A 12,835-nucleotide genomic window follows, 5' to 3' on the forward strand; every position below is an offset into this window, starting at 1 on the left:
CTAGGTTAAGAATTGACAATGATACAGACTGATAACTAAGTTAAGAATTGACAATGATACAGACTGATAACTAGGTTAAGAATTGACAATGATAAGACTGATAACAGGGTTAAGAATTGACAATGATACAGACTGATAACAGGGTTAAGAATTGACAATGATACAGACTGATAACTAGGTTAAGAATTGACAATGATACAGACTGATAACTAGGTTAGGAATTGACAATGATACAGACTGATAACTAGGTTAAGAATTGACAATGATACAGACTGATAACTAGGTTAAGAATTGACAATGATACAGACTGATAACTAGGTTAAGAATTGACAATGATACAGACTGATAACTAGGTTAAGAATTGACAATGATACAGACCGATAACTAGGTTAAGAATTGACAATGATACAGACTGGTTACTAGGTTAGGAATTGACAATGATACAGACTGGTAACTAGGTTAAGAATTGACAATGATACAGACCGATAACTAAGTTAAGAATTGACAATGATACAGACTGGATAACTAGGTTAAGAATTGACAATGATACAGACTGATAATTAGATTAAGAATTGACAATGATACAGACCGATAACTAGTTTGAGAATTGATACAGACTGGTAACCTTACAAAGAACATTGAGGGATGCCTGTTCAGTATGATGCATGTTGAAATATGCCTGGATGCTTGTTCAGTATGATGCAGGCTGAGGGGTGTATAGATGCTTGTTCAGCATGCTGCATGCTGAGGAATGCTTGGATACTTGTTCAATATAATGCATGCTGAGGGGTGTCTAGATACTTGTTTCAGTATGATACACGCTGAGGGGTGCCTGGATAAAAATTATGTATGATGCATGCTTGGGGATGCCTGGATACATGTTTAGTATGATGCTGAGGGATGCCTGGATACAAGTTCTGTACGATGCTGAGGGTTGCCTGGATTCAAGTTTAGCATGATGCTGAGGGTTGCCTGGATACAAGTTCTGTACATTGCTGAGGGATGCCTGGATACATGTTTAGTACGATGCTGAGGGTTGCCTGGATACATGTTCTGTATGATGCTGAGGGATGCCTGGATACATGTTCAGTATGATGCTGAGGGTTGCCTGGATACATGTTCTGTATGATGCTGAGGGTTGCCTGGATACATGTTTAGTATGATGCTGAGGGTTGCCTGGATACATGTTCTGTACATTGCTGAGGGATGCCTAGATACAAGTTCTGTACATTGCTGAGGGTTGCCTGGATACATGTTCTGTACGATGCTGAGGGTTGCCTGGATACATGTTCTGTATGATGCTGAGGGATGCCTGGATACTAGTTCTGTACATTGCTGAGGGTTGCCTGGATACATGTTCTGTACATTGCTGAGGGATGCCTGAATACAAGTTCTGTACGATGCTGAGGGATGCCTGGATACATGTTTAGTATGATGCTGAGGGATGCCTGGATACAATTTCTGTACGATGCTGAGGGTTGCCTGGATACATGTTTAATATGATGCTGAGAGATGCCTGGATACAAGTTCTGTACATTGCTGAGGGATGCCTGGATACATGTTCTGTATGATGCTGAGGGTTGCCTGGATACAGGTTCTGTACATTGCTGAGGGTTGCCTGGATACAAGTTATGTACGATGGTGAGGGTTGCCTGGATACATGTTTAGCATGATGCTGGGGGATCCCTGGATACATGTTCTGTACATTGCAGAGAGTTGCCTGGATACAAGTTCTGTACGATGCTGAGGGATGCCTGGATACAAGTTCTGTACGATGCTGAGGGTTGCCTGGATACATGTTTAGTATCATGCTGAGGGATCCCTGGATACATGTTCTGTACATTGCAGAGAGTTGCCTGGATACAAGTTCTGTACGATGCTGAGGGATGCCTGGATACAAGTTCTGTACGATGCTGAGGGTTGCCTGGATACATGTTTAGTATGATGCTGAGGGATGCCTGGATACATGTTTAGTATGATGCTGAGGGATGCCTGGATACATGTTCTGTACGATGCTGAGGGTTGCCTGGATAAATGTTTAGTATGATGCTGAGGGATGCCTGGATGCAAGTTCTGTACATTGCTGAGGGTTGCCTGGATACAAGTTCTGTACGATGCTGAGGGTTGCCTGGATACATGTTTAGTATGATGCTGAGGGATGCCTGGATACATGTTCAGTATAATGCTGAGGGTTGCCTGGATACATGTTCAGTATGATGCTGAGGGACCGGTCAATCACTGTGGCGACCAGTCAATCACTGTCGAGACCAGTCAATCACAGTGGGGACCGGTCAATCACAGTGGGGACCGGTCAACCACTGTGGGGACCGTTCAATCACTGTGGCGACCAGTCAGTCACTGTGGAGCCAGTCAATCACTGTGGCGACCAGTCAATCACAGTGGGCACCGGTCAATCACTGTGGCGACCAGTCAATCACAGTGGGGACTGGTCAATCACTGTGGCGACCAGTCAATCACTGTGGCGACCAGTCAATCACAGTGGGGACCAGTCAATCACAGTGGGGACCGGTCAATCACTGTGGGGACCGTTCAATCACTGTGGCGACCAGTCCATCACTGTGGAGACCAGTCAATCACTGTGGCGACCAGTCAATCACAGTGGGGACCGGTCAATCACTGTGGCGACCAGTCAATCACAGTGGGGACTGGTCAATCACTGTGGCGACCAGTCAATCACTGTGGCGACCAGTCAATCACTGTGGCGACCAGTCAATCACAGTGGGGACCGGTCAATCACTATGGGGACCGTTCAATCACTGTGGCGACCAGTCAATCACTATGGAGATTAGTCTTTCACTGTTGTGACCAATCACTGTGGAGGCCAGTCAATGACTGTGGAGACCGGTCAATCACTGTGGAGACCGGTAAATCACTGTGGCGACCAGTCAATCACTGTGGAGACCGGTCAATCAGTGTGGGGACCGGTCAATCACTATGGGAACCGTTCAATCACTGTGGCGACCAGTCAATCACTGTGGAGACCAGTCAATCACTATGGAGACCGGTCAGTCACTGTGGAGACCGGTCAATCACTGTGGGGACCGTTCAATCACTGTGGCGACCAGCCAATCACTGTGGAGACCAGTCAATCACTGTGGAGACCGGTCAATCACTGTGGGGACCGGTCAATTACTATGGGGACCAGTCAATCACTGGAGACCAGTCAATCACTGTGGCGACCAGTCAATCACAGTGGGGACTGGTAAATCAATGTGGCGACCAGTCAATCACAGTGGGGACTGGTCAATCACTGTGGCGACCAGTCAATCACTGTCAAGATCAGTCAATCACTGTGGCGACCAGTCGATCACAGTGGGGACCGGTCAATCACTGTGGCGACCAGTCAATCACTGTGGCGACCAGTCAGTCACTATGGAGATCAGTCTTTCACTGTGGGGATCAATCACTGTGGGGACCGTTCAATCACTGTGGCGACCAGTCAATCACTGTCGAGACCAGTCAATCACTGTGGAGACCGGTCAATCACTGTGGGGACCGGTCAACTACTGTGGAGACCAGTCAATCACTGTGGGGACCGGTCAATCACTGTTGAGACCGGTCAATCACTGTAGGGACCGGTCAATCACTGTGGAGACCAGTCAATCACTCACTGTGGAGACCGGTCAATCACTTCGGAAACCAGTCAATCAATGTTGGGACCGGTCAATCACTGTGGGGACTGGTCAATCACTGTGGGGACCGGTCAATCACTGTGGGGACCGGTCAATCATTGTGGGGACCAGTCAATCAATCACTGTGGGGACCGGTCAATCACTGTGGAGACCGGTCAATCATTGTGGGGACCAGTCAATCACTGTGGGGACCGGTCAATCACTGTGGGGACCGGTCAATCACTGTGGGGACCGGTCAATCACTGTGGGGACCGGTCAATCACTGTGGGGACCAGTCAATCACTGTCAAGACCAGTCAATCACTGTCAAGACCAGTCGATCACAGTGGGGACCGGTCAATCACTGTGGGGACCAGTCAATCACTGTGGCGACCAGTCAGTCACTATGGAGATCAGTCTTTCACTGTGGGGATCAATCACTGTGGGGACCGTTCAATCACTGTGGCGACCAGTCAATCACTGTCGAGACCAGTCAATCACTGTCGAGACCGGTCAATCACTGTGGAGACCGGTCAATCACTGTGGGGACCGGTCAATTACTGTGGAGACCAGTCAATCACTGTGGAGACCGGTCAATCACTGTGGGGACTGGTCAATCACTGTTGAGACCGGTCAATCACTGTGGGGACCGGTCAATCACTGTGGAGACCAGTCAATCACTCACTGTGGAGACCGGTTAATCACAGTGGAGACCGGTCAATCACTGTGAAAACCAGTCAATCAATGTTGGGACCGGTCAATCACTGTGGGGACTGGTCAATCACTGTGGGGACCGTTCAATCACTGTGGAGACCGGTCAATCATTGTGGGGACCAGTCAATCACATGTGGGGCCGGTCAATCACTGTGGGGACCGGTCAGTCACTGTGGAGACCAGTCAATCACTGTTGGGACCGGTCAAATCACTGTGGGAGACCGGTCAATCACTGTGTAGACCAGTCAATCACTGTGGAGGTCAGTCAATCACTGTGGAGACCAGAAAGTATGAAATGCGTTCCTCCTGTCCGCGTTGATAATATGCCAGAAGTGTGTTTTTTTGTTGTTTTTGTGTGTGCATATTATATTAGATATATGTATGTCCTTCGACATAAAAACACTACTGTACAAGGAATGACTGGTGCCTGTTTATGACAATCAGTGTTATATAGAAGTAGGGACGTACTGTGTTGTGAATGTACGTGACGAGCTGACTGTGACGTTAGGTCGTGCGTGACTACAATTGGCGTAGTCTACACTTGGTCCAGCTGGTATTAGGACGTATTTTACGCACACATATTTGTGTGATCGTAGACTACACCTGCCAGTGTCGGCAATATAGATATTGAGTATATAACATTGTATATTCGGTCATCTTTCACAATACCCGCCGGGATATCATCACATGCGAAGCCGCTCTCCAGTTCCACATAAGTCCCCTTCTCGAGCCCTCTAAGAACATATATCCTTTTCTGGGGTGACTACCTCTGGGGCTTCTTTACGACATAGGATTTACATCAACCCCAGCAGCAGCATCTTGGAAGAGCCCGTAAGGATCATTTGTGCCCGAACTGGCAACAGCAACGTCGCTTGGCCGCTTAATGTGTTTTAGTATTTAGGCTCGCATATGACGAGTCAAGTTGTCATTTATTCGTGGAGCAATGTCGATCCAGTATTTTATAACTTATAAACTTATAAAGTATATAAGATATCTCATAAAAGATATAAGATACATTATATAACATATAGGATATGTTATAAAGAAAAGTTTATAAGATATCTTATAAAGAACGAGGCTCGTGAGACCGGCAAAACCTTAACGTTCGAGAATGATTGCTCCCTCTGTATAAACTTTATAAGATATCTGATATACTTTATAATATATCTTATGTAATAAATGAGATTTCTTATATACTTTTCTTTATAAGATATAAGATATCTCATAAAAGATATAATATATCTGATATGATATATAAGATATCTCATAAAAGATATAAGATATCTTATAAAGAAAATTAAATAAGATATCCTATATATTTTAAAAGAAATCCTATACATTATAGGAGACATCTTATATTTTATATAAGATATCTTATAAAGGCAAATTAAATAAGATATCTTATATGGTTCGATTATATAAGGTATCTTATAAAGAGTGAGATTTGAATTTGAGATAATGAACTCTCTTCCACTCGATGAAGTAGCCGAGAGGAAGTTGAACTACATAAAATGGTTTGAAACAGATTGATAATTGGCATGTCTGCTGCCTGCCTAGCCGATCGTGGTCGCGACAGACGGTTGATTGTGTATGTTCCGCGTCAACAAAACGGAAGTTACCTGACGGAGGGAGCAGTCATTCTCTAAATTTCAGGTTTTGCCTCAAGAGAGTCGCGTTCTTTAAATCTTAAAAACTCTTCTTTATAAGATATCTTATATATTTTATGAGATATCTATATATATATTATCAGATATCCTAAGATATCTTATAAACATATAAGATATCTCATAAACATATCAGATATCTTATAGAAATATGAGAAATCTTATATTAATATATAAGATATGTTATATAATTTGGTAAAATACTGGATTTGCATTATTCATCGAATAAATGACGTAGAGTGGGGGAGAGTTCATTATCTCAAATTAAAATCTCGTTCTTTATAAGATATCTTATAATCAAATTGTATAAGATTTCTTTTATAATTTCCTTTATAAGATATATATCTCATATAATATATAAGGTATCTTATAAAATATATAAGATATCTTATTTAATTTTCTTTATAAGCTATCATATCTTAATAGGATATCTTATATATTATATAAGATATCTCATTTATTATATAAGATATCTTACAAAGTTTATAAGATATCTTTATATAATTATATAAGATGTCTTATATGATTTGGTAAAATCTTGGATCAACGTTGCTCTGTGAATAAATGACAACTTGGCTTGCAATACTCGCGTGTCTTCATCAGCGAAGCTAACGTTGAAAACGAAACGTTTAAAAATGATTTGATGGGAATAAGATCTCGAGATTATTAGACCTAGCGTCAAAATAAAAACGTATTGAATCGTACTCAGCTCTGATATTAAAACTGGCCAAATTAATATTCAAGTCTTTGTTCGATAGTGGCCTAATTTGCACCATGTAATCACGTGTTCGGTAGGCTTAAAAAGAAACAATACGTCCTTCAGTCAACAGTAACATAGGTAAATGTCCCAATAAAGATGTTTCTATTTAAAGAACAAAAGCCGCGCAATTCTTGTATCGGATCACAACTAATTAAGTCACAATAGAACCGTAGATATCATATCGCCAACAAACACCGCAGTGTGGCAGATAGCAGTGTATAGGTCAATCACGAGTCCGAGTCTATATGTGGTTAGGCTTTGATCAGTGGTGTGAGGTTATCTTAGTAATAAGGTGTAGACAGGTTGTTCTGTGACATCATACAGTTTGAGTATCGAGTTACTAGTTTATATATGACATCATACAGTTTTAGTATCGAGTTACTAGTTTATATCTGACATCATACAGTGTGAGTATTGGGTTACTAGTTTATATGTGACATCATACAGTTTGAGTATCGAGTTACTAGTTTATATATGACATCATACAGTTTGAGTATTGGGTTACTAGTTTATATATGACATCATACAGTTTTAGTATCGAGTTACTAGTTTATATGTGACATCATACAGTTTGAGTATTGGGTTACTAGTTTATATGTGACATCATACAGTTTGAGTATTGGGTTACTAGTTTATATATGACATCATACAGTTTGAGTATTAGGTTACTTGTTTATATATCACATCATACAGTGTGAGTATTAGGTTACTAGTTTATATGTGACATCATACAGTGTGAGTATTAGGTTACTAGTTTATATATGACATCATACAGTTTGAGTATTGGTTACTAGTTTATATGTGACATACAGTGTGAGTATTAGGTTACTAGTTTATATGTGACATCATACAGTGTGAGTATCGAGTTACTAGTTTATATGTGACATCATACAGTTGAGTATTGGGTTACTAGTTTATATGTGACATCATACAGTTTGAGTATTGGGTTACTAGTTTATATATGACATCATACAGTTTGAGTATTGGGTTACTAGTTTATATGTGACATCATACAGTTTGAGTATTGGGTTACAAGTTTATATATGACATCACACAGTGTGGGTATTGGGTTACTAGTTTATATATGACATCACACAGTGTGAGTAGTCGGTTACTAGTTTATATGTGACATCATACAGTTTGAGTATTGGGTTACTAGTTTATATGTGACATCATACAGTGTGAGTATCGAGTTACTAGTTTATATGTGACATCATACAGTGTGAGTATTGGGTTACTAGTTTATAGGTGACATCATACAGTGTGAGCATTGGGTTACTAGTTTAAATGTGACATCATACAGTGTGAGTATTGGGTTACTAGTTTATATGTGACATCATACAGTGTGAGTATTGAGTTACTAGTTTATATGTGACATACAGTTTGAGTATTGGGTTACTAGTTTATATGTGACATCATACAGTGTGAGTATTGGGTTACTAGTTTATAGGTGACATCATACAGTTTGAGTATTGGGTTACTAGTTTATATATGACATCATACAGTGTGAGTATTGGGTTACTAGTTTATATGTGACATCATACAGTTTGAGTATTGGTTACTAGTTTATATGTGACATCATACAGTTTGAGTATTGGGTTACTAGTTTATATGTGACATCATACAGTGTGAGTATCGAGTTACTAGTTTATATGTGACATCATACAGTGTGAGTATTAGGTTACTAGTTTATATGTGACATCATACAGTTGAGTATTGGGTTACTAGTTTATATGTGACATCATACAGTTTGAGTATTGGGTTACTAGTTTATATATGACATCATACAGTTTGAGTATTGGGTTACTAGTTTATATGTGACATCATACAGTTTGAGTATTGGGTTACAAGTTTATATATGACATCACACAGTGTGGGTATTGGGTTACTAGTTTATATATGACATCACACAGTGTGAGTAGTCGGTTACTAGTTTATATGTGACATACAGTGTGAGTATTGGGTTACTAGTTTATATGTGACATCATACAGTGTGAGTATTGGGTTACTAGTTTATATGTGACATCATACAGTGTGAGTATTGGGTTACTAGTTTATATGTGACATCATACAGTTTGAGTATTAAGTTACTAGTTTATATGTGACATCATACAGTGTGAGTATTGGGTTACTAGTTTATATGTGACATCATACAGTGTGAGTATCGAGTTACTAGTTTATATGTGACATCATACAGTGTGAGTATTGGGTTACTAGTTTATATGTGACATCATACAGTGTGAGTATTGGGTTACTAGTTTATATGTGACATCATACAGTTTGAGTATTGAGTTACTAGTTTATATGTGACATCATACAGTTTGAGTATTGGGTTACTAGTTTATATGTGACATCATACAGTTTGAGCATTGAGTTACTAGTTTATATGTGACATCATACAGTTTGAGTATTGGGTTACTAGTTTATATGTGACATCATACAGTGTGAGTATTGGGTTACTAGTTTACATGTGACATCATACAGTGTGAGTATTGGGTTACTAGTTTATATGTGACATCATACAGTTTAGTATCGAGTTACTAGTTTATATGTGACATCATACAGTTTGAGTATTGGGTTACTAGTTTATATGTGACATCATACAGTTTGAGTATTGGGTTACAAGTTTATATATGACATCACACAGTGTGGGTATTGGGTTACTAGTTTATATATGACATCACACAGTGTGAGTAGTCGGTTACTAGTTTATATGTGACATACAGTGTGAGTATTGGGTTACTAGTTTATATGTGACATCATACAGTGTGAGTATCGAGTTACTAGTTTATATGTGACATCATACAGTGTGAGTATTGGGTTACTAGTTTATAGGTGACATCATACAGTGTGAGCATTGGGTTACTAGTTTAAATGTGACATCATACAGTGTGAGTATTGGGTTACTAGTTTATATGTGACATCATACAGTGTGAGTATTGAGTTACTAGTTTATATGTGACATACAGTTTGAGTATTGGGTTACTAGTTTATATATGACATCATACAGTTTGAGTATTGGGTTACTAGTTTATATGTGACATCATACAGTTTGAGTATTGGTTACTAGTTTATATGTGACATCATACAGTTTGAGTATTGGGTTACTAGTTTATATGTGACATCATACAGTGTGAGTATCGAGTTACTAGTTTATATGTGACATCATACAGTGTGAGTATTGGGTTACTAGTTTATATGTGACATCATACAGTTTGAGTATTAGGTTACTAGTTTATATATGACATCATACAGTTTGAGTATTGGGTTACTAGTTTATAGGTGACATCATACAGTTTGAGTATTGGGTTACTAGTTTATAGGTGACATCATACAGTGTGAGTATTGGGTTACTAGTTTATATGTGACATCATACAGTTTGAGTATTGGGTTACTAGTTTATATATGACATCATACAGTTTGAGTATTGGGTTACTAGTTTATATGTGACATCATACAGTTTGAGTATTGGGTTACTAGTTTATATGTGACATCATACAGTTTGAGTATTGGGTTACTAGTTTATATATGACATCATACAGTTTGAGTATTAGGTTACTTGTTTATATATCACATCATACAGTGTGAGTATTAGGTTACTAGTTTATATTTGACATCATACAGTGTGAGTATTAGGTTACTAGTTTATATATGACATCATACAGTTTGAGTATTGGTTACTAGTTTATATGTGACATACAGTGTGAGTATTAGGTTACTAGTTTATATGTGACATCATACAGTGTGAGTATCGAGTTACTAGTTTATATGTGACATACAGTTTGAGTATTGGGTTACTAGTTTATATGTGACATCATACAGTGTGAGTATTGGGTTACTAGTTTATAGGTGACATCATACAGTTTGAGTATTGGGTTACTAGTTTATATATGACATCATACAGTGTGAGTATTGGGTTACTAGTTTATATGTGACATCATACAGTTTGAGTATTGGTTACTAGTTTATATGTGACATCATACAGTTTGAGTATTGGGTTACTAGTTTATATGTGACATCATACAGTGTGAGTATCGAGTTACTAGTTTATATGTGACATCATACAGTGTGAGTATTAGGTTACTAGTTTATATGTGACATCATACAGTTGAGTATTGGGTTACTAGTTTATATGTGACATCATACAGTTTGAGTATTGGGTTACTAGTTTATATATGACATCATACAGTTTGAGTATTGGGTTACTAGTTTATATGTGACATCATACAGTTTGAGTATTGGGTTACAAGTTTATATATGACATCACACAGTGTGGGTATTGGGTTACTAGTTTATATATGACATCACACAGTGTGAGTAGTCGGTTACTAGTTTATATGTGACATACAGTGTGAGTATTGGGTTACTAGTTTATATGTGACATCATACAGTGTGAGTATTGGGTTACTAGTTTATATGTGACATCATACAGTGTGAGTATTGGGTTACTAGTTTATATGTGACATCATACAGTTTGAGTATTAAGTTACTAGTTTATATGTGACATCATACAGTGTGAGTATTGGGTTACTAGTTTATATGTGACATCATACAGTGTGAGTATCGAGTTACTAGTTTATATGTGACATCATACAGTGTGAGTATTGGGTTACTAGTTTATATGTGACATCATACAGTGTGAGTATTGGGTTACTAGTTTATATGTGACATCATACAGTGTGAGTATTGAGTTACTAGTTTATATGTGACATACAGTTTGAGTATTGGGTTACTAGTTTATATATGACATCATACAGTTTGAGTATTGGGTTACTAGTTTATATGTGACATCATACAGTTTGAGTATTGGTTACTAGTTTATATGTGACATCATACAGTTTGAGTATTGGGTTACTAGTTTATATGTGACATCATACAGTGTGAGTATCGAGTTACTAGTTTATATGTGACATCATACAGTGTGAGTATTGGGTTACTAGTTTTTATGTGACATCATACAGTTTGAGTATTAGGTTACTAGTTTATATATGACATCATACAGTTTGAGTATTGGGTTACTAGTTTATAGGTGACATCATACAGTTTGAGTATTGGGTTACTAGTTTATAGGTGACATCATACAGTGTGAGTATTGGGTTACTAGTTTATATGTGACATCATACAGTTTGAGTATTGGGTTACTAGTTTATATATGACATCATACAGTTTGAGTATTGGGTTACTAGTTTATATGTGACATCATACAGTTTGAGTATTGGTTACTAGTTTATATGTGACATCATACAGTTTGAGTATTGGGTTACTAGTTTATATGTGACATCATACAGTGTGAGTATTAGGTTACTAGTTTATATGTGACATCATACAGTGTGAGTATTAGGTTACTAGTTTATATGTGACATCATACAGTGTGAGTATTAGGTTACTAGTTTATATGTGACATCATACAGTTTGAGTATTGGGTTACTAGTTTATATGTGACATCATACAGTGTGAGTATTAGGTTACTAGTTTATATGTGACATCATACAGTGTGAGTATTAGGTTACTAGTTTATATGTGACATCATACAGTTTGAGTATTGGGTTACTAGTTTATATATGACATCATACAGTTTGAGTATTGGGTTACTAGTTTATATATGACATCATACAGTTTGAGTATTGGGTTACTAGTTTATATGTGACATCATACAGTTTGAGTATTGGGTTACTAGTTTATATGTGACATCATACAGTGTGAGTATTGGGTTACTAGTTTATATGTGACATCATACAGTGTGAGTATTGGGTTACTAGTTTATATGTGACATCATACAGTGTGAGTATTGGGTTACTAGTTTATATGTGACATCATACAGTGTGAGTATTGGGTTACTAGTTTATATGTGACATCATACAGTTTGAGTATTGGGTTACTAGTTTATATGTGACATCATACAGTTTGAGTATTGGGTTACTAGTTTATATGTGACATCATACAGTGTGAGTATTAGGTTACTAGTTTATATGTGACATCATACAGTGTGAGTATTGGGTTACTAGTTTATATGTGACATCATACAGTGTGAGTATTGGGTTACTAGTTTATATGTGACATCATACA

This window comes from Pecten maximus, chromosome 4 (assembly GCF_902652985.1).
Source record: "Pecten maximus chromosome 4, xPecMax1.1, whole genome shotgun sequence".
Classification (NCBI taxonomy): Eukaryota; Metazoa; Mollusca; class Bivalvia; order Pectinida; family Pectinidae; genus Pecten; species Pecten maximus.